The sequence below is a fragment of the Falco cherrug genome, chromosome 8, assembly GCF_023634085.1.
Source record: "Falco cherrug isolate bFalChe1 chromosome 8, bFalChe1.pri, whole genome shotgun sequence".
In the NCBI taxonomy this organism is placed as follows: domain Eukaryota; kingdom Metazoa; phylum Chordata; class Aves; order Falconiformes; family Falconidae; genus Falco; species Falco cherrug.
In genome coordinates this window covers 6,990,003-7,010,072 of record NC_073704.1, presented here as the reverse complement: position 1 = coordinate 7,010,072, position 20,070 = coordinate 6,990,003, and positions in this window count along the sequence as shown.

Here is a 20,070-nt window from a genome sequence, read left to right as displayed (position 1 = left end):
TCAGTCGCATCAGTGGGATCACAGCCATCTTCTCAGGGCTGAGAGACCCCCATACTTATCTCAGAGTCACACAGCAAGCCAAGATCAGTGAGTGCTCTCACTGAGGCATGCAGGGGCAGGAACAGCCATGTGCCATTTCTCCAAAGCTGGACAGGACTTCCCACAGCAGACCAAAGGTGGCAGGCTGTCCCGATACCACAGCCCCCAGCACCTTTGGCCAGAGGAAGCTCTTTCAACAGCCCAAGGTGTGATGCTCAGCCATCTACGCAGTTTGGTTGCCAGCCTCCAGCTCTGTGCTAATGGGAAATGCAAAGATCTGCAGGTTCCCACCTCCTGAAGACACCACTACCATGCCGTGCCTGCAAAAACAGCACAATCTGTGTCAAGCCAACTATTTAGAATGTATCCAAATAGACCTGACAGTGCTTTCTGCAGGTTTTCATCAGGATGTATATTTCTTCAAGGTCCTTACTGATGGCAACAGGGGCCTGTGACTCATCCTTCCAAGACGCTTTCAGACGGACTCCACAGGTCACACAGTGTAGTCATCAGGGAGCAGTAACTGCCTCTCCAGTGTTGTCACGGCTAGTGGTGGAATAGCCTCCAACTGGGAACATATGTTATAAAAGCTCGTTCACAGCAAGCTCATTTTGGGTGTCCAAAATCCCTGGCTCCAGGTATGCCCCATTTCAATAGTATCAGAGACTGGACAATCTGCCTTACTTTTCTTCACAGTGCAGCAGAGGTTTGTGCTGGATACAAGACAATAATGCCAGAGCATGAAACACACACACATTTGCTGCAGACACCTGGCTACAAGCAGAAATCTCTTTCTTTGCCCTTTGCTCCAGCCTAGAAATCCTGGGTAATGAGTTCTGAAGCAGGCTGGGGGTGTGCAGTAGCAGCAGGAAAGCACACTCATATAAAGGTAATGTCAGGCACTCTCTCAGGTTTGCGCGCTGCTTGCCGTGGACAGACAACTAATCTGGAGATTACATTAGCATCAAAAGCATTGTAATGACAAAAGCAGGAAGAACTGTCCTGGAACAAAGAGATTTTCCTCAATGTAGTGACTCCAGCGAAGGAAGTTGAAGCTGAAGTTGTCCTCTGAGATGCAGACACCCGTGACTGATGCTCCGTGCCCCAACAGTGATGTCAGGAAAGAGAAATATCTGCTGAGCTTTCTGCAGCCCCGTTCCACCAACACCACCGTGGAGTTCCTGCTGGACTTGCCAGCTGTTTGAGTGCAGCTGGCCTGTGGTCTGCAGGCTGGCAAGCTCTGCAAAGTGCCCTACTGCAGAGGCACTCCCACCTATCGCTGCTGCTGTCAAGGAATCGTTGCACAAGGCATGGCTTTGAGGAACGGGCTGCTGGAATTTGATGATGACTCTAAGCTTGGAAAAACTGTAGCCAATAAATCCTGCAGCAGGATATGTAAGGATTGGGGTTTGGGTTGAAGTCAAAACCAGAAATAAAAATGTTCCTTTCGGGAGTTAAAACTCTAATCCTGGGCTCTTGAGTCAGTAAGTAGGAGTCAATACATTTATTGCCACCATTAAAACTGATGAAGCTGTTTCTCCTCACGCACACTCTGCTCTGACACCGGTATTGTTGCATCACCTTCAGTGGAGCCACACTTGATTGATGCTGGCTGGAGGGGACGGTCCACCTCTGCCTGCCCTCCCCAAGCTACCTGGAGTCTGACAGGCTGTTACAGCTGATGCACCAGCCAAAGGTGCTAAACCAAAGGATGCTTCTTGGGTGATGTCATTTGGATCCAACTGGCTGCTAAAATGGTGAATGTGTCATGCTATCAGATCTGTCTCTGTTTCACCCTCTCTGATGATTCCATTCATTTGGAATGAATAAAAGCAAATAAAGAGGGTATCAGCTCTCTCCAGTTGAAGGAAGCCAAGCTGGTGCTATGGCCTTCTTCCTGCTGAACAGTACAGAGGCAAATTGTCTCTTCAGGGATTTTTTTTTTTTCCAGGACAGCCATTCCTGAATAGCTCCAGGTCTAAGCGCATTTGGTTTTAAATAAGCCTGCCCTTTTCTGACTGAACTTCAGCTCCTGGATGTGGACTATAACGCAGAAAGACCCAGGAGGGAAATTATTTCTGTGCACTACATTTGCCCCCCGCATCAGCCCAGGGTAACTGCTGTGTGCAGACATGCTCCTTGCCCACCCATCTTCTCTCCTGCCAGTTCTGGCTCATTCCCTGTGTCACATTTGACAGCACTTCACCCAGTATTGTGGTGTCCTGTCAACAGGCTTGACTGGCAGCACAGTGTGATTCTCTGCCAGGGAACTACTTCTGATGTTTACCCACATTTTTCAGTTTCGTCATCTCTCCTCCTGAACCCTGAAATTTTATTCCAGAAACAACAACTACAGAGTTCCCAGAAATTATAGGAATTCTATTATACACACACAAGCTGATCGTGCAGCAGCCCATACACAGTAGATTACACCCTAGTCCAGATCAAGATTTTGGGATGACTTTATGAAGATGGAGACCTAGGTGAGGCTCCTCAGTCCATCAACACATTCCCAAAGGAGCACATTGACTTTCAAAGCAGGTCTCAGTGACTTCCCCACTTGGAAGGCCAGGGTCCCCCTTCCTGGGTCATTTCAGTTCTGCTTCCTTTGCAAGGCAGCACAGATCGGCTCTGCTTTTTCCTTGTTGTCTAACAAAGCAGCAGGATTCTCTCACCAGAAATTTGAAGGCCCAACCTCCTATGGAAGGAAGCCAGGAGGTGCTGAAGAATGGTACCCTCATATTGCAGCCTCTGAGGACCAGCTTAGGGGCCCACACATCCCTGTTTCCAGCTCACCAGGGTCCTTGCCAAGAAAAGTGAGAATTATTTGTTACACCTTCCTTCCCTCAAAACTAAACTACTCTTTCTGAAACAATACACCATGGTTCTCGTTCATCAGCTTGGAAAGCCTGGAACAAAAGAAATCAGCTCTTTATTGTGAAGAAAGGAGTTCTTTTGAGAAGGCATGGGTAGTTTCTTCACAAGTCATACCTGGGGGTGAAGGGACAATTTGTTTTTTCTTTTCTTTTTTCCTTATTTTGGCACAGACTCACATTAGCAAGCTTCATTTGCAAGAGCCCTACTATGCCAGCATGGAAAAAGGACTTTCATGTTTCACCTGAAACAAGACTGGGCAAGTAATTGGACAACTTCATATTGCTTCTTAAGTGTTGCTAGAGCTTGGCCACTGAAGATCTTGTGATTCACAAGCTGCTTGAGCTGTGGTGCTTAAGATTTTGAAATTACTGAGGCAGGCCTGCCTTCCAGTAACCCAAAGCCCTAATATAAAGAGAACTCTCTTTGGGTCACTCCCATATTGCCTGGACAGAAGCTGGACACTTTGTATGGTGCTCTTCAAGTCCCTGATGGACTGCACTGAAATTTTCAGGCCAGAGACTACAGAAAGGAGGTTAGACCCCAACAGCAAAGTGCTGCAGCACCACAACATTTTGTTATGAACAGAGACGTGGTCCTAATAGGCAGAAACCTCTCAGTGTGAAGAAACAGCTCAACTGCATGGTGAGGTTTTATACCTCAGGTCAGTAGCCAGACACCATTTCATGCAGAAGAGACCCCGCGGTGGTAACTGCACCCTGTAAAGCAGTCTGAAGAACCCAGTCTCTCTCGCAGCTTTAGTCCTGGTGGATGAGAGGAGGTGCCTTACACTGGCTTGGTACATAGTCCTGCACATCATCCTGCTGCAGTTCATGGCTGACTTTCCAAAACTCACTCCAGCAATACAAGATCAGTCACAAGGGCTGGTTCCAGTTTGCACGTGGATAGCAGTCTCTGAAGGATGGATGTGGCTCCACAGCTGTTGTCATGATGATGGATTACCCCAGGCTGTAGCTGTCTGCACTCATACAACCATACGCATCCTGCTAGATAGAGGAGAAGGTTGAACTGCAGGGAATGGATGTGTTAAAACTCTGCCCTGAGCCAAACACCGAGTACTGTGTCTTCGCACCAGTCCCTTTTTGGATGCTGAGCATCAGTTGGTCAGGAAACACCATGTTTTTTCCTCAAATAATGGGAACACGTAGTACCTTGGGAGCAGGGCTGTCAACAAGGGAGCTCCCAGGTGGTCTTTTCTTCACCGTGTTCCTGTTGCAGAAAGGAATAATGTTTCTCTGTACCGCTCATGCCAAAACTCCCTAGCCTTGAGAATGCTTCCACCATGGTCTGCCCTGGACATATTTGCAGGTGAGGTGGCAGCCAGTGCTGGTGCCGTATGGCAGCTGGTGACAGTTCTTATATTGCACTTGTACAGCTTTGAAGGTCTCTGCATGTGAGTCTCAGGCCATGTAAGACCAGCTGGTGAAGCAGAAGCAGCAGCAGGCCTGTTATTAGCAATTTGTGTTTCTTACCTAGCTCTGCTGGCCACTTTCTTGACCAAAATGCTGATGCATTATTCACATGACAGGCACTTCACCACAACCTTCACTCACCTTCAAAACCAATGATCTTCATTTTGTGCAGGATTTCTTGGGCTGTGGACCATGCTCTCATTATGTTGAGCACAGGCTGGCGTAAAGGCATGGGACATGATGCAGGAAGCTTGTCCAAGGAAACTGCAGGAGGAGACTACAACAGCCTGAGGGTGTCTTGTAGGTACTGGTGTCCTGTGGGGCCTTGGGATCTATGGCAGAAGATATTTTCTCCTAGGTCACGCTTTGGGAGGGAGGCAACCAACCTGTTCCTTTTGCATGGCCATAAAGCAGCCTGGCCAGGGCCAACTCCTGGGTCAAAGCTGGACCTTGGACTCTACCCACCGACACTCCTTGGAGCAAGGTAGTTGGTTTGCACAAGTAGAAAAGGCGGCAAACAGGCAGTCTGTAGTGGCTCTCAAGAGAAAGTTAAATATATATTGTCAGCATCCTACAAGCCTTGTGGAAGGCCCCTTACAACAATCCAACACGTTGCCCTCCTTTCCCAACTGGATACCCCCAATAAATCCATGTGTAGTGTCCAGGCACATTGCCGTCGGGGTTACCAGCAAGCCCTGACCTCTGGGAAGAGCCTCCCAAGCCACATCAGCTCCTTTTGTGGGAACAAAGTGTAATTACAACCACTGTGTCTAATTTTAGATGACTCCTACTCCCACCCAGTCTGTTTGCTTAAGTCCCAGCGCGTTTGAACAGAGAAACACCACAGCCAAAGCGATTCCAATCTCAAAGGTGATTTCTTGCCAGGAGAGGGGAAAAGGGGGGCGGGGGAGGGAATAAAATTAGATAATACTGCTTTTCACCAACAAGCAAAGCCTGTGTAGTGGGAGGGTGTTTGAGCAGAGGGAAATGCAGCTGCGGGCACTGCCCTCTCGTGGTTCAGGGTTCAAGTCTCGCCTTTCCCGAAGCAGAGGATGGCTCCTGCGAGCATCCCTACCCCGGCAAAGCGGGGCACCTCCGGCAACACAGGGAGCAGAAACAGCTGTTAAAAAAAACATACAGATAAAATGTGTGCATAGCTTCTCTGTAATCGTATTATGTTTTATGCCTCTTCACCCCGAAAGTACACTTTTTATCTTTCCAAAGCCATTTTTTATACATCTTGCTGCCCTCTCTCCAAGTCCTTATTTACACACCTTGCATACAGAAAGAACCTGAAATATTATATAGCTTCACAGTGCTCCCGTCTGCAGCGCCTGAGTGCTCAGTTAGTGGTGTGGTACTTGCACAGCACCGGGGGAGCCAGGATGACACGAGCTGGCACTGAAAAACCTACAGGCAGCAGATCCCCTGATCTCAGACACCCTGAGGAAGCAGCACACCATTCCCTCTGCTCCCTGCTCTCGTCCTGCAGGCTGCCTGCACTACAGTGAGACGCCTCTTTCTCTCATCACAGTCTTGCGAATGGCTAAGCCATCTCCTCCAAAAGCCCTTTCCAAAAATAATCAAGCTGAGGCAGACACCGAGCATGGAAAATTTTAGCCCAAGCAGTTCCCGTTAGACACTGCTGTACACAGACGAAAATGGAGCAAAGCAATGGGAAGGGCAATCACGGGTTTGGCTGTTTGGAGTGTGCATACGCGCTCGTCTGTGTGTCCCTGTCTCTTGGAACTGTGGGATAGGAGAAGGGGGGAATATTAAAACATAGAGAGGCCAGCAATTATTGTCAGTCATGAAGTGGCATCAGCCTGGTGAACCTTTCCTTGCAGCAAGTGTTCTCACAGCATTTCCATGCCTGACAGGTTTCCCTCTTGCCTGCCCCTCCAGCAACAAGTCACGCTCACAGACAAGGCTTATCAAACCCCCATTTCCTAGGTCATGCAGTGAGGTTTAAGTTGGGATTCCCAGAGAGGGACTTTTCCTAAATGGTCACAAAGCTCCTCAGAAGGGAACCTGATCCCGATACCCCCAACGCTGAGCCGCACGCAGGCGTGCACACATGCACGCATCCTGCTCGAGCGTGCAGAAGAGATTTCCCAAGCTAACATTTATGCAGTTCTCTGGAGGACAATAAAGTTATATGAACTGAAGTAACCATTATTGGATGTTATAGCACTAGACCCAGCCAGTGAGCTAATCTGAGACCTGGTTTTCAACAAACAGCAAATTCTCTTGTTATTCAGATACCTGCATTTCAGACTCATGATTCCCAAGGTTTTTGACTCACGCAGCCCCTGCTGCAAGCGCCTCCTTAAAGCACGGCACATACTTCTATCACCGTTCTCATTTCCCCCATCCCATATTTTACTCCTCCTGTGAAGGTATATGCATCGACCCACACAAAGCCACCACTGCATTTCAGAGTCTTGAGTGACGCAGCCAGACAAGCTTGCAATAGCAAGACAGACTTTCCCAGCTAGCAGATGCCTTTGCTCAGATTTTTGCCTACCAAACAGGCTGGTTTGCAGCATTTCTGCTCTTTAATCCCAGTTCAGCAGTCCAGGAAGGTGATGCAGCATGTGTTTAAATATCAGCTTGTGCTTAGGTTGAGCTGGCTGTAGCGGGGGTGAGGGTGCGATTAGTGTGAAGGATAGACTCCGGGGTTTTGATGGATCGACACCTTACATGGAATAGCTTATCGCTTCTCCTTTCTGGTATTATGTGCTGCACTCTTAAAGCAACCTTTTCCCGGAAGGTAATTCCACATTATCAGTCAGTTTCCTACAGACACTATCCAACTCTCTCCCTCTGACATCACGGACTAGGATTTCTGCAGCATTGTGACAGTACCAAAACTTCAGGCTCAAAAATATTACTCTGCCCCAGAAGAAGGATGGATCTGCTTCCAGGGGGCGAAAAATCCTCAAGCCAAACGAAAACCAGAAAAGGTCTTTCAATAACTTCATTTTCCTTTTCTACATTATATTCTTCTACTGACTTACATCTTCGTGAACCCATCCCAGCACAGCTCTCCAACAGCCAAGCTATTCTCCGTAGGGTAAAACATCAGCAAAACACGCGACTCCGACTCAGCACTGAAACCAAACTGCTTTGCAAAATGAAAGTAATACGTGGCTGGGATCTTCCCAGAGAATTGAATTAATAATGTGAAAAATCAATAGTAACTTAACAGTTCTACAAAACTGCGAAATTAATTCAGTGAAAGAGGTTGGCAAACCCTTTTTTCTTTTTTCTTTTTTTTTTTTTCCACCTGATAAAAAAGATTTAGAAATTATCAGCTTTCAAGGTATTTTAAATACTGCGGAGGAAGAATTGCACCCTATTAAAATAATTGCTCTTGGAACATTCAAGTGAAATCTGTAGCCATCTTAACCTTGGTTATTTTGATGTTAAAATGTGCTGCCCTTATGAGAGCGTTCATTAAATTGAACATTATCTAAGGAGAAGTCATGCACTCTCTCCTCTGAAGGTGTTTAGCACAGACAGAAGTGCGTCCAAAATCATAATAAGTACTGACCTTTTCAAAGTAATAAAAAGTAGTTAGAAAATTGCATTGAGAAAGTATTTGGGGAATTTGTTTTAATTTTTTACTAGCACATGAATGCGAAATAAGTAGTCTTAAAAATACTCTCTCTCATTGCTTAAATAAATTTAAGACCCTAAATAAACATGGATGGAAGTGATTTTTGGCTTACTTGATCCTCCCCACTCCCCCCCCCCCCCTTCTTTTTCTTTGCGATTTCTGTTACCTTGCTACTTATTGCTAGCTCAAGTTCAAAGCTGCAGGGAGGGCTTTTTTTCCCCCCCTCCTGCTCTATGAGCAGATCAGCTTGAATCCGGAGGGGAATTTCATGGTTGTGGCTGTCTCCCTGCCTCCAGAGCTAAGGACAAAGCTGTCTAGCCTCCCTTCGAAACAAACTGTGGTGGAGTGGTTCGGTGCAACTGAATCTCAAACTAAAAAGAAAAATGCACACACAAACCCTCCCCAATTTCATAAAATCAACCAGATGCCTCAGAAGGGCAAATATCTTGTTCCTCTTTAATTAAAAGGTATAGCAAATAAGAATCTGGGTTTAATTAAACAGCAGGAATATAAGATGTTATCTCCCCAAACCACTCTGCCGTGGTGAATTAACTTTTGCTGGGGTTATTTTGTCGTTTTGGTTTTGGTTGTTTTTTTTTTTTTTAAAATTTGCCACATATCAATCTAAACCCATCACACAAAGAGAATCTAGTTTCTATGAGAATATTTATATGCTCCACAATAACAAGGCAGCAGCTCCTGAGCGGGTATAAACTGGCAGCGCCAATGGTTTGTACTGGTTTGGGCTGACACCAAAACAGGCCCTTTAGAGTCAGTTTTGACAGCCACAGCGCAGACACTGACATACACACACTCACATCTAAGCACACTTAGCTTTTGCTTTAGACGCTGAGGGATCTAGCAAATTTAATTATAGCATTTAATCAATTTTTAAACCCGACCCAACAAACCGCTTGCTCCAGTCCTTCCAGAGCAGTCCCCCTCCCGCAGCCCACACCCTCAGGGATGCAGCGTGCCCGCATCCTTGCACGCGGCGGCTCCCAGGATGTTGGAGACAAACCTGGGATTATTTTTTTTTTTTGCATGAAGGTGTCTCTAAGCAGGGTTAAGTGCTGGCTTTTCCCAGCAGTGTGGTATCCCACACCAGCACCCAGCCTGCTTGTAAAATACTGCAGGTGTGTTTATTGTAATCATCCCCCACTAAAAAGAAACAGGTTCAGTGGGTTTAAATATAATTAGCATGAGCTACACTCCTGCCTTTAATCACTATCTTGCTGGTTAATATAATCAGGAAGGTAAACAAACAAGGATTAACTCCATTAAATTAAAAAAAATATATATTCTACTGGAAAGCTTGCAAAGGAATTTTGTTTTGTTATGCTGCTCCAAAGCATCATTTTATTTCTGTGTTACAAATTATTTTTAACATAAAAATACTTTTTTTTGAGAAGACTTCTCCTTCCTCTGCCTCCTGTAATGAAGAGACAAAATTCCACACCTTTGATTTTTATTTTACATTCAATATAACCACAACACTTCGCACTTTCATGGTATTTTTCACTAGGAGAGAACCAAGCACTTAAAAATTGTAAGTCAAATGAAAGATAGCATTTGAGTAACACACCTGCTACTCTGATAATTTATCCAAAATTATACATCACACACAAATACAGATTTCAGTAGCGAGAACTGGTGTTTCCAAACGCTCGGGTCAGTCTATTGCTGTAAACCCTGCGGCTGGACCCACTTGTTTGGCATCCGAGAAAATGCCTGGATCTGGAACAGAGTTTTGCCTGTTCGGATGTGGGATAGGATATTTTGCAAATGAGCTTTATCACGACATAGGGATCATTCCCTTATGAAATAACCACTTATTTCACATTGCAAGCTCTGTTTAAATCACACACCTAAACAGAGGAAACGCTTTCATCAGTGGAGATAGAGGCACAAGGCTGCTGCCATCCCACAGTTTCACGTTCGCAAGGGGAAACCCGGATAAATACAAGCACGTGAATATAAGCCTGTTTGGAGGTGTACACACTGAGTATCTCACTGCAGAGAAAACAAATAGCCAACACACTCTCCCCCCTTTCCTACCTCCACAGAAAACCAGCCCTCGGGATCTTCCGTAGATATATTTAACACAACCCATCCAGCTCTCCCAGAGAAGGGAAAGTCAGCTCTACCAGCATGTTTATTGATACAGGATGTTAAGTATCTGACTAACCAAATTTTGCTTATAATAAAGACACTTTTTGTGCAAATTTTATGGAATGCGGTGTGCCAGAGTTTAGAGGAAAATGGGAGATTGTCATGGTAACAGCACATGGGGGCTGCAGTTGGGAGAGGTCCCTCCGGGAACCACAACACCAGCAGAATTTTAAGCATTTGCAACTATTATTTTTTTTTTTTAAATCACTTCATAGCTGTGCCAAAAAACATCTAGGGGAAAAAAGAAAAGAGGAAAATACTACAGTATTCTTCATTGGTTTGCAAATAAACATCTGTCCCTTCCACTTAGAAACTGCAAAGATGAGAAAATGTGTTAGAAGAAAATATTCCTTCCAAAACACTGCGTTTCAGAAGCAACGCTGCCATTACTGCCGGACTCAAAACAGGTTAAAAAGATGCTCGGTGGATAGTTGCAGCTAGCTGAGGCCACGAGCCTGGAAAGCATTACTGCTTACGACAGTGCTTTATGCACTGTGAGCCCAAATCCTGCAGCGGTTTATTCAGTGTGCTCCGTTTTATCCCCTCTGAGCAGCTCCTCCGAGCTCAGGGAAGCTCCTTGCGGTGCATAGATAGTTAGGGATAAAGAAGTTAGAGAGAAAAACCTCAGCAAGGTCTCTGACACCCCAGTAATGCAGCTCACAGGGTCTTAATACCCTCCACGCACGGTGTGGGGCTAAGCGGGATCCTAAGCAAAGCCGGGCTTAAACACATCCCTCCACTAGGTCAAAGATGAAGCAACAGCTTCAAAAATGCGCTGAGCTGCTTGAAAACTGTAGCTTTTGCAAGAGAAGTGCCAATCAGCTTTCCTATGTGAATTGCTGGTGTCAGGCAATTCACCAAAAACACGGACTTGGATGTACCTGTCCCAAAAAATAATGTTTTCCACCCAAATACCTGCATTTCCAGAAGCCAATCGCTGCTTTCACAGCACACTAAAAACGTTTAATAACAACTGAGGTTACTTTTGTTTATAGCCAATGGTGTTTTCTGATTGTATGTTCCTAATTTTGGAATGAAAATGCAGGGAAAAACGCTCACCTTCTCCCATGGAAAATTTAATTTTGTTTTAAAAAAATAATAAATATATATATATTGAAAACTGACCAAGCATTTCTAACAGCAGCTGGGAGAGGATACAAAGTTGAATAAGGCAGAAACACAGGTCTGGGTTCAGCCTCTCTTATCATTCCTGGAGTTGCCCAGGGAAGTCTGAGACGGCAGGAGCCTGTCTGCTCGGCCAGACAGAAAGATGACTTTAACCACATCTGTCCAGAGGCAAATTCTACTGGAGGAAATTTTGTTTCACAGCCACGGCTATACAATGAAAACTATGCACAGCATGTAAATGCGTAACGTCAGGACAACTTAAAAGAGACTTATGTCGAGTCACAAGATGTAGCTAAGCTCTACTTTAAGGACAAGAAATATTCACGCACTGTGGTTGCTTTAAATGAAAAGGTATTTGAAATGGAAATACTACTGGAATTATAGGCTGATCACTTGAAATAAATTACTGATATCACTGTGCAATAGTAATACCTCTGTTTCTGCATCTGCCCCTTGAAAATGACTTCAGGTGTTGATGAGCTCCCGTGTTACACATCGCTTTGCTCGCTCCTGGGGCTCTTTGGAAAGGAGGTAGTGCCTGCGGGGCCGGGAGGCTCAGATCTCCTCGACTCATGTCCATCCCCACGGTGCGGGGTGGAGGCACTGTCCGGCACGGTGCGTGGAGCCGGAGCCCCGTCTGCTGCAAATCAGCGCCAGCAGCAAGCGGCACGCTATCAGCTCACCGGCTGCCAAGCCAGTGGCTCGACCGGGGTGCAGCTGCGAAATGGACCTTTTTTGCTCCTGTTTAGCACAACCTGCGTTTGTTGGAACAAAGGCAGGATCTTTTCCAAAGCGCTCGGTCTTGAGCCGGCGATGTTAGCAGCAGTGATTTGAACAGGAGCAGAGACATACTGCAAAACATTTTAAAATGCCCGCTGTCCTAACACCTGCAAAATCCCAAGGTTTGCCACAGAGTGGGGCTGGAACCAGCGGGGATTTGCAAATATCATTAAAATAGGGGACAGGCATAAGAACGAAAGCAACTCCTTGTTACTTTAGAGACTTCTTTCAGCAATGTCCTTCAGTCTTAGGAGCAAAGTGCTAATAGCCCCCTTCCCACAGCTCCCTGGAGCACCCTGACACGCATTGCCAAGACCTACTGGTGCGCTGGAAGCCCTGAGCTCTCCACAATGCGACGTGGATGATGATAAAGGGACAAAGAACAGCAGCAGAGCCAGAGATGGTTGGCACACACTGCAGCAAGAAAAGAATAGGGTTGGTCTGGGAAATTAGGATCACAAGGCTGTTGTCACCACTTGATGTTGGTGTGGACCAAAATGCCCATTGGTGATCTTTGAAGCACCGGGATCACCACCCCACCTCCAATCTGTTTAGCAAGGAGCTAGAATCAACTGGAAGGATGTGGCAGCTAATAGTAATTTCTGGAGCTCTGAAAATTTGTGGAAATTGGGATAAATTAAGTCAGAGGAGATGGCACAGTCATACCCTTGACATGCTCATGAGAGAGCGTCATTAGCAAGAACATCACTGTAAAGCACTGAAACAAACTCTTGCCTATCAAGACGATGACAGTGAAAGCACATGAATCGCTTCTTGTTGAGGCTGAAATAAACCACTAATGTTTTTTCCCCCATTTTCCCCACACTTCTGGAAAATGTTCACTTTCTGGATTTTTTTTTTTTTTTTTTTTTTTTTTACATTTTTGAAAGTATCCTTCTACTGTTACTAACTTTATCAGTCACCCTCATCTGTGCCCCAAAGCAGAAAACAAAAAAGTGAATGAAAAAGAAAAGAAATAAAAGGCATGTAAATACAGAAAAAGGGATTAGTCTAATGTATTAAAATTATGGTTTTAAAAGCTGTATTGTAAGAAAAAAACCATGTCTAACCTATTTTGGTAGACTGTACAACAGGGAATCAACAGCAGCAAAGGCAAATCCCTCCTCTTTGCTTTTGTACATGCATCAGCAAGAGCTTTGTAAAGCATTTATTTTGGGGGTTGGTGGTTGACCCCACCTCTTTCTACTCCCCAAGAAAAATCCAAGAAAGCATAAATATTGTTTGAGTTAGCTCAAACTTTTATTTTTTTCTTTTATCCCTTAAACCAGAAAACAGTAGGGAAATAAATGTTCTGATCAAACACGACATTTCATTGTATCTGAAACAAAATGTTTCAGTTTTGGCTTGGGGTGAATTTTGCACTATTTAAAAACACAACATTTAACCAAATTTAGTCTCATAATGTCTTGTTGAAATCAAAATATTTCCCTTCTAAAGTTTCAGCAAAAAGCAGTTTTAATCAGGGAAAACCCCACCCTTTTCAGTTAAATCTAACTTATATTCAACACCAGCTCACAAATAGTTTTTGTCAAACCAAAAAATGCATATTTTGGACACATGAGCAAAACATCTTCTGAGCTCTGGTTGGTGTAGAAGTTGGTACTCTGGGGCCCTGATGTGTGCTTTGGCTACTTTATTGCCACAGTTTGAACATCGCTGCCTGCCCGTCCTGCAGCTGAAAGCAAGGCTGCTTTGTGCTAGGTGCCGCAGGAAGGCTCTGAGAAAAAATACAAGTATCTGCACCATCATCATCGTTATTACTATGATGGAAGCCTGGATGCTGCTGGCTTGGACATTCAACCATCAAAAAAAAATCCAGGGAATAAAATGCACCCCCTTGATTCTTTTTATCTTTGGATTAAGTTGTCATTTCTTTGGCATCCCCGTTCCCCATCATAGCGGCTTTTGCTATACTTGAAAGGTTTGCCTTTGCTCGATACGATCAATAGCTAAGAACAGCAGAAAGAGATGATCATCAGCACAAGATTATAATATCTTCTTTGGCTCTTCGGTGGCTCTGAAAACGTGCAAGTATGGTTGGGGAGATGGAAAATAATATGAAACACTCACTAACAGCATGTAGCGTAGAAACTTAGAAAACCACTGTAGTCATTGACTCACAGATGGTCAAATGAACAACATGTTTCTATTCCTGTATTTAATTAAATCTTAATTATGCCACCAACAGGGTTCAAAACAGCATTATGAAACAGCTTGCATGAATACCAAAATACGATTGGCTGACGAGACTTTGAACTCGTGTAATTATCTTCCCAAAAAAGCGCACACGTTGGGTCTATAAAGCCACTTCACCAAGCAGCCCATTGCACCACAGCACAAGATTAAAAATAAATTCTTGTAGAATATACTTGGTTCGAGATATGGAGCTGATAAATGGAGAAGCAGATTTCAAATTACCAGTGAGCCCAGCTGAAAGATGCTGGGAGTCAGAGGAAGACTTCCCAAGCCCCCAGTGCGCTCCAGATCAGGCCTCTCCATGGAGGCTTTGCCTCTTACCTTTGTTGGTGTAGATAAAATGGACGCATAATAAAATCAAGCAACACTAATTTAATTCTTCCACCAGCTGATCACGTGAGTTAATTAAAAACAGCTGTATTAAATGTTTCTTTGAATTGTCTTTTTTTTGTTGTTGAAAGAAGGCCCTTTATTGAAAAATATTTTGGAGGATCTTTCTCTCTTGTTTTAAATATGACAGCTAAAAACCATCAACAACAACACAACAACTTACAGGCACATTTCCCCAAGGAGTTTAGTGGGGTTTTTTAGTACTTCCCAGAGCAGAAGGCTGGGATGACCCCTGGCAGGCAGCTCCATCCTAAATTCATCTTGCGGGCTCTTCTTCCACCTTTTAATGCCATTTCAACCTTTTTTTTTTCAACTTGATATTCAGAGCAGGCATCACCTGCCTCTTTCCCACAGACAACCATCGTATGGAAGAGCTACACATCTGAAAGCAAAAAGAGCACAGCATCCAAGGTGAGCTCACCTTACAAGCCACAGGTTCAAGAAAAAGCACAAGAGATGTTTGGGGTTTTTTTAAACCATCTTTTAAACATTTTTACTGCTTTCTACTTTTATGAAAGGTTTTCTACTTCTCCAAAAATTTATATTTTTTTTTTGGTGCACATGCACAACACCTACCCAACAGCCCTCCAGCCTTGGTCTGAAAAGACACTTTTCTGTGCAGAGCAGCACAGGGGGAAAGAAGGAAGATGAAGAATGCAAAATCCCCTGGATGGAATAAATCCTGGCTGGGGACACCTTTATGCCTGTCTCAGAGAGGAAGTAGACCATAGGTGCCTTCAAAGCGTCCTTGCTCCATAGATGCTACTGGGCATCACCAGTCAGGGCGCTCCCACCTGGGGATGGAGCTACTTCCTCCACCACCTTGCTAAGCTAACAAAAGCCCTGGGAGAAGCGTGCATAGAAGCCTTCGCTTCTTTGAATTTTCATTTTAAAATTAAATATGACACAGACACACAGTAGACAACTGGCAGTGCTCCCGCTTCCTATAAAAGCCCAACAGATTTGCTGAGAGCGAGAACGTTTTTTCACACCCCTTACTCGCACTTTTTGATTTTTGACCTAATTTAATTACCGATGCATCTTAAAAGGAAAGCAGAGCTTTTCTCGGGCTTTCCTTTTTCCCCAGTGAGGCCTCACACTCCCTGAAATACCCAAAATCGCTGACACAGTGTGCTCCTCCAGGAATCCAGAGCCTTTCCCACTGAGTTACAAGCTGCCAAGGAGGCTATATTATAACAAAAGAAGTTTTTATATCCTCCTGTAGAGTGGATACTGGAAACTACCATGAAAAGTGCATTATCTGAACGGTATTTGTTGATGGTTAGAATCAGCTTATTTAGGAAATTTCCAGCTGATATGTAAACACACCGTGGAGAAGGACGGAGACAGCAACAGCGATGCAGGCAGTGTCTGAACACTCTTGGCCTCCGTCCTGGGACTTAATATCTTAATAACTCGTCCTTATGAGTCACTGTAGTGAAGGAGCCAGGATCACTCTTGTCACATTTGGTAAGTGGACTGAAACGCAGTCGCGGACTGTGCAGTGGCTCAAGATGGGGCTGGGCAAAACATCCACCGCAATGGGGATGCCATTGTGCGCTAGGGACCTTGAAGAAGGGTATTGTTTAAAGGACTGAAAGGAAAAATAACACAGGGGGAAAAAAAAAAAAAAAGGGTGAAGTTGAAAAGGAAAGATGAATGAGGGAGGTCGGGAGCAACAAATTTTAGGTGAGTGTGTCAGAGGACTCAGCGCAGGTGGCTGGCCAAAGTGCTCCAGCCTGCCATAAACAGGTCAAAGTAATCGGGTATTAAGCTTTTTTGGCAATAAGCTTCTGAACGTTTGATTAAATCAATGAAGAATACTAATGGCTCCCAGGAGGCCAGCCTGAATTTTCACTAGACGAGCATGATTTTGGCCCGTCCCATATTTCCTCAGTTTTCCTCGGAAGAAGGCCGTTGTGCAAAGAAGTGCCCACGAATTCTGCCTTTGGGTGCTTTCTACACCCAACACTAACCTGCAAAACGAACTGCAAGTGGTCTCATAAAGAGGACCAGCAGCAAATATTATTATTAAGCAGCCCAACTGATCAATCCAGAGCCTAAAAATCGGGGTGATGGATGCTTTTATCTCCCTTTCTGTTCTGCATCACTGGCAACACAGGTTTTGCAGACCAAGTTGCAGGCGAAGCACAGCCAGGCAAGCCCACTGCATCCACTACCTTGCGCTGATTTCCCTCAGCAAAAGCTGATGAGAAAATAAAAGGAAACATGCAGGGAGCTAGCAAATCTTCACGTCTCTGAAAGGGTTAGACTTCAATGACAAGCTAATGCGGCATTTACCGACAGCACCAAAGAAAAGCAAATCTGAAAGCAAACAGATTTGGCAGAAAACAGATCTGGGGGAAAGGCAGCGCGTTTCACATACGGGTTTTTCAGGGTAAAGCAAAACTCTCTGAGTGACTTTGTAGTCAGCAAAGTGGCTGTAAAACCAGCACCTTCTGAGTCACCCACTGTGATCTTTTCATTCAACGTATCTGCCAGCTCCAGCAACAGAACCAGCTTTCGTGCTCTTGGCCATGTTGGAGCTGCAGATTCGGACCGGCTCTGCGAGAGGGAGCTCCATCCCCCTCTGGCAGCCGTCTTCCCAGGACACGTTATCCGAAATCCTCCCGCCGAGTCTGATTCCTGGCACGGATGTGGGAACAGGAAGGAGCCCTGCGAGATGTTCGGGTCCCAGCCCACGTCCTGCAAAGGAACACCAGGGCTGCCCAGACAAGGCAGCCGATTTTTCCCACCCCAAAAAGCCCCTAGCACCGTGGCCCTGAATTCAATTTCCTCGCCAAGATGTGGGAGTGAGAGGAGAGGATTTGTCCTGCATGGGTGTTCCCCACTACCCCTATCACAGATTCCTTCATCCTTCTTTTTCCCAAAAGCTAAAATAAAAAATAAAAAAAAAAAAGGAAAGAATCAGGAGTTGCTCTATAACATAATATATACATACATTTTCTCCACACCCTGATTTTCTCTGCTGTATCCCCTTTTCTGTTGACAGGGAGACCCACCCAAAGGAAAAGCAAAAAGGAACAAAGTAAAGGAACGAAAGGACTTGTCCCCAGAAATATTTCCCTGGTTTTCTTCTACACTGAAGAGACTTTTACATGAGTATTTCAAAATGGGGGGTTAAGTAGCATTCCCTCTTTTTCTTTTTTTTTTAAATGTAAGAAATATAAATACAAGTAGTAGGATTTCCTCCGCATTTAATTGTTCCCTGAAAAACTGTGGGGAATCTGAAAGAAAGTGGAAGATTTACATGAATTGCCAAATTAAAAATGTAGGTGTATCAACATCTCATTGCTTCCTTCTTGCTGTGAAACACTAAGGGGAAAATACTGAAAACTAACTTCCAAAAAACGATGATCGTGATTTTTGTCTAAGATGTGTTTTCCAGCAAAAACAACAAAAAAGAAAGGAAAGTAATCTTATCAGTGACATGTTTTGGTCCCCGCTATCCAAGAGCCTCTTTATTTTTAACCCCAGAGATTTGTATCTAGGTCAAGTGTACGACCAGCCACCCTCCTCCCACAGCGCGAGATCCAGCCTATCGTTTCTCAGGTTAGAAATGCATTTTGCAAAACTCTTTGGGTCAGCGATGAGACTGAGCTCAAGGCCAATTCATATTCCATATGAAACGGTTGGTCCAGTCCTAGCGACAACAGCCAGAATATCAAATATACGACAAAACTGGCCTACTTAATGATATTTAAAACATATGGAACAACAACGTACCCCACATTTCCATAGCTTCACGTGTGTCTGTTACTGATACGCCTTGCATTGTAATGAAAATATTAGTACACGTTGGATTGCCATCCCCCTCCCCCTTCCCTCCACATGGAAGGATTTCGTCATATGTCTGCTCCGGTCTGATTTTGTTATTTATCTCTACTGAGTGCCTGACAGATGTTTGCTTGCAAATTTCTAAATTGGTCTGCATCGGCCTGACTCTGCTCCTGCTGCATTCACCGGGCGTTTTACCCCATTGCATGTGAGGAGCGATGCAGTCTGCCCGCTCCTGCCTCCTTCCTGCTGCGGGGATATAAACCCCTACAGCAGCTGTGGGATATGGTGCTGGGAACACTCACTGGGAGAAAAAAACCCCCACCCCGTCCCATCTCATTCCTCTGCGTTCATGGTATCCAGCCACACAGTAGAATGAAGTGCCGAGGTGGAGAGGTGCCCAGGCTGGAAAGTTCCTGCACGAAACCCATGTCTGGGGACTGGGATGAAGGGTCTGGGGGCATTGGGGCTGAGATTGGCCCTTCAGCACCGACAGGCTGAGCACATCTGACTCTTGTTGATTGTCCCAAAAGTGCTGCTGGAAAAGCCCACTCTGCTGTTAACAGGCTCATATCAGCAGAAGAAAGCACCCAAAAGCCGTTTCCTCCAGGGTCCCACACATTTCCTCAGCCGCATGTTTTGTTTCTATGTACCTTTGCCAAGACAACACCAACCTTGCAAAGTTTTCATGATAAAACCTCCAATCCATCCTTGCCCACAGAATTGTTTTTGTTCAGAGAAAGACAACTATCTTAAAAAGAGCAGTCACACTTCGGGGCTCTCAAAATTGTTGTATTGTGAGGTCAGGCTGAAGATTCATCTTTTGTAATACTTGCAGTAAGCGTTGCTGCATATAGCCTCCTGCTGTCCCCCAAATAAAACTTTTCATGGTTGTGAAAACTTCCTTTAGGAAGTTCTCTTCTTCCTTGAAAACAAGTTGTTTATTTTCAACCAATCAAATTTTTTTTATTATTTGCTTTCTGAATCAGTTTTTTTTCAGCCTGTGCTCCCATCAGAAAACCAGATCTCACAGTAAAAAAAAAAAAACAACAACCAAAAAACACACAAACCAGAAAAACACACAAAAAGCAGGGAGCAACTCTAATTACAAAATATCACTGAGCTCCGGTTGCACAATATGCCGTGAGACGCTGATGTTTCTAGCTTTTAATTTAAGCTTTGCCTCGTAAGCTAGAAGGTATGCATCCCACCAGCCCCGCCAGAGGTTCAGAAAGTGCTGTTAGTGCCTGTTGAGCTGGAGACCTCAGCTCTTTGTTAGCCACCCAAATCTCACAGTTCCCAAGGTGAGGCTGACCCAGGGCAAATCAGAGGCAGTGGAAGCGTTCCATCACCCTGCCCAAGGCTGCTTGGTGCCTGTTTTATTTTTGGTGGAACCGAGCTCTCTGTTCTCCTCAGGCTTCGTTCATGGCTGAGACATGGAGAACAGCTTTCCAGTGGAGAACATGCTTTCAGAGAGGTGAGGTCTGAGCAAAGGGCTGCTCGCATGCCTGTGGGTAGCTTGGTGCTTGCAAGGGACTTTGCACGGGAATCAGATGGCTTTACTGGAATTTATCAGAGATGTCCCACCTGCCTCCTGGTGAGACCCCAGAAAATAGA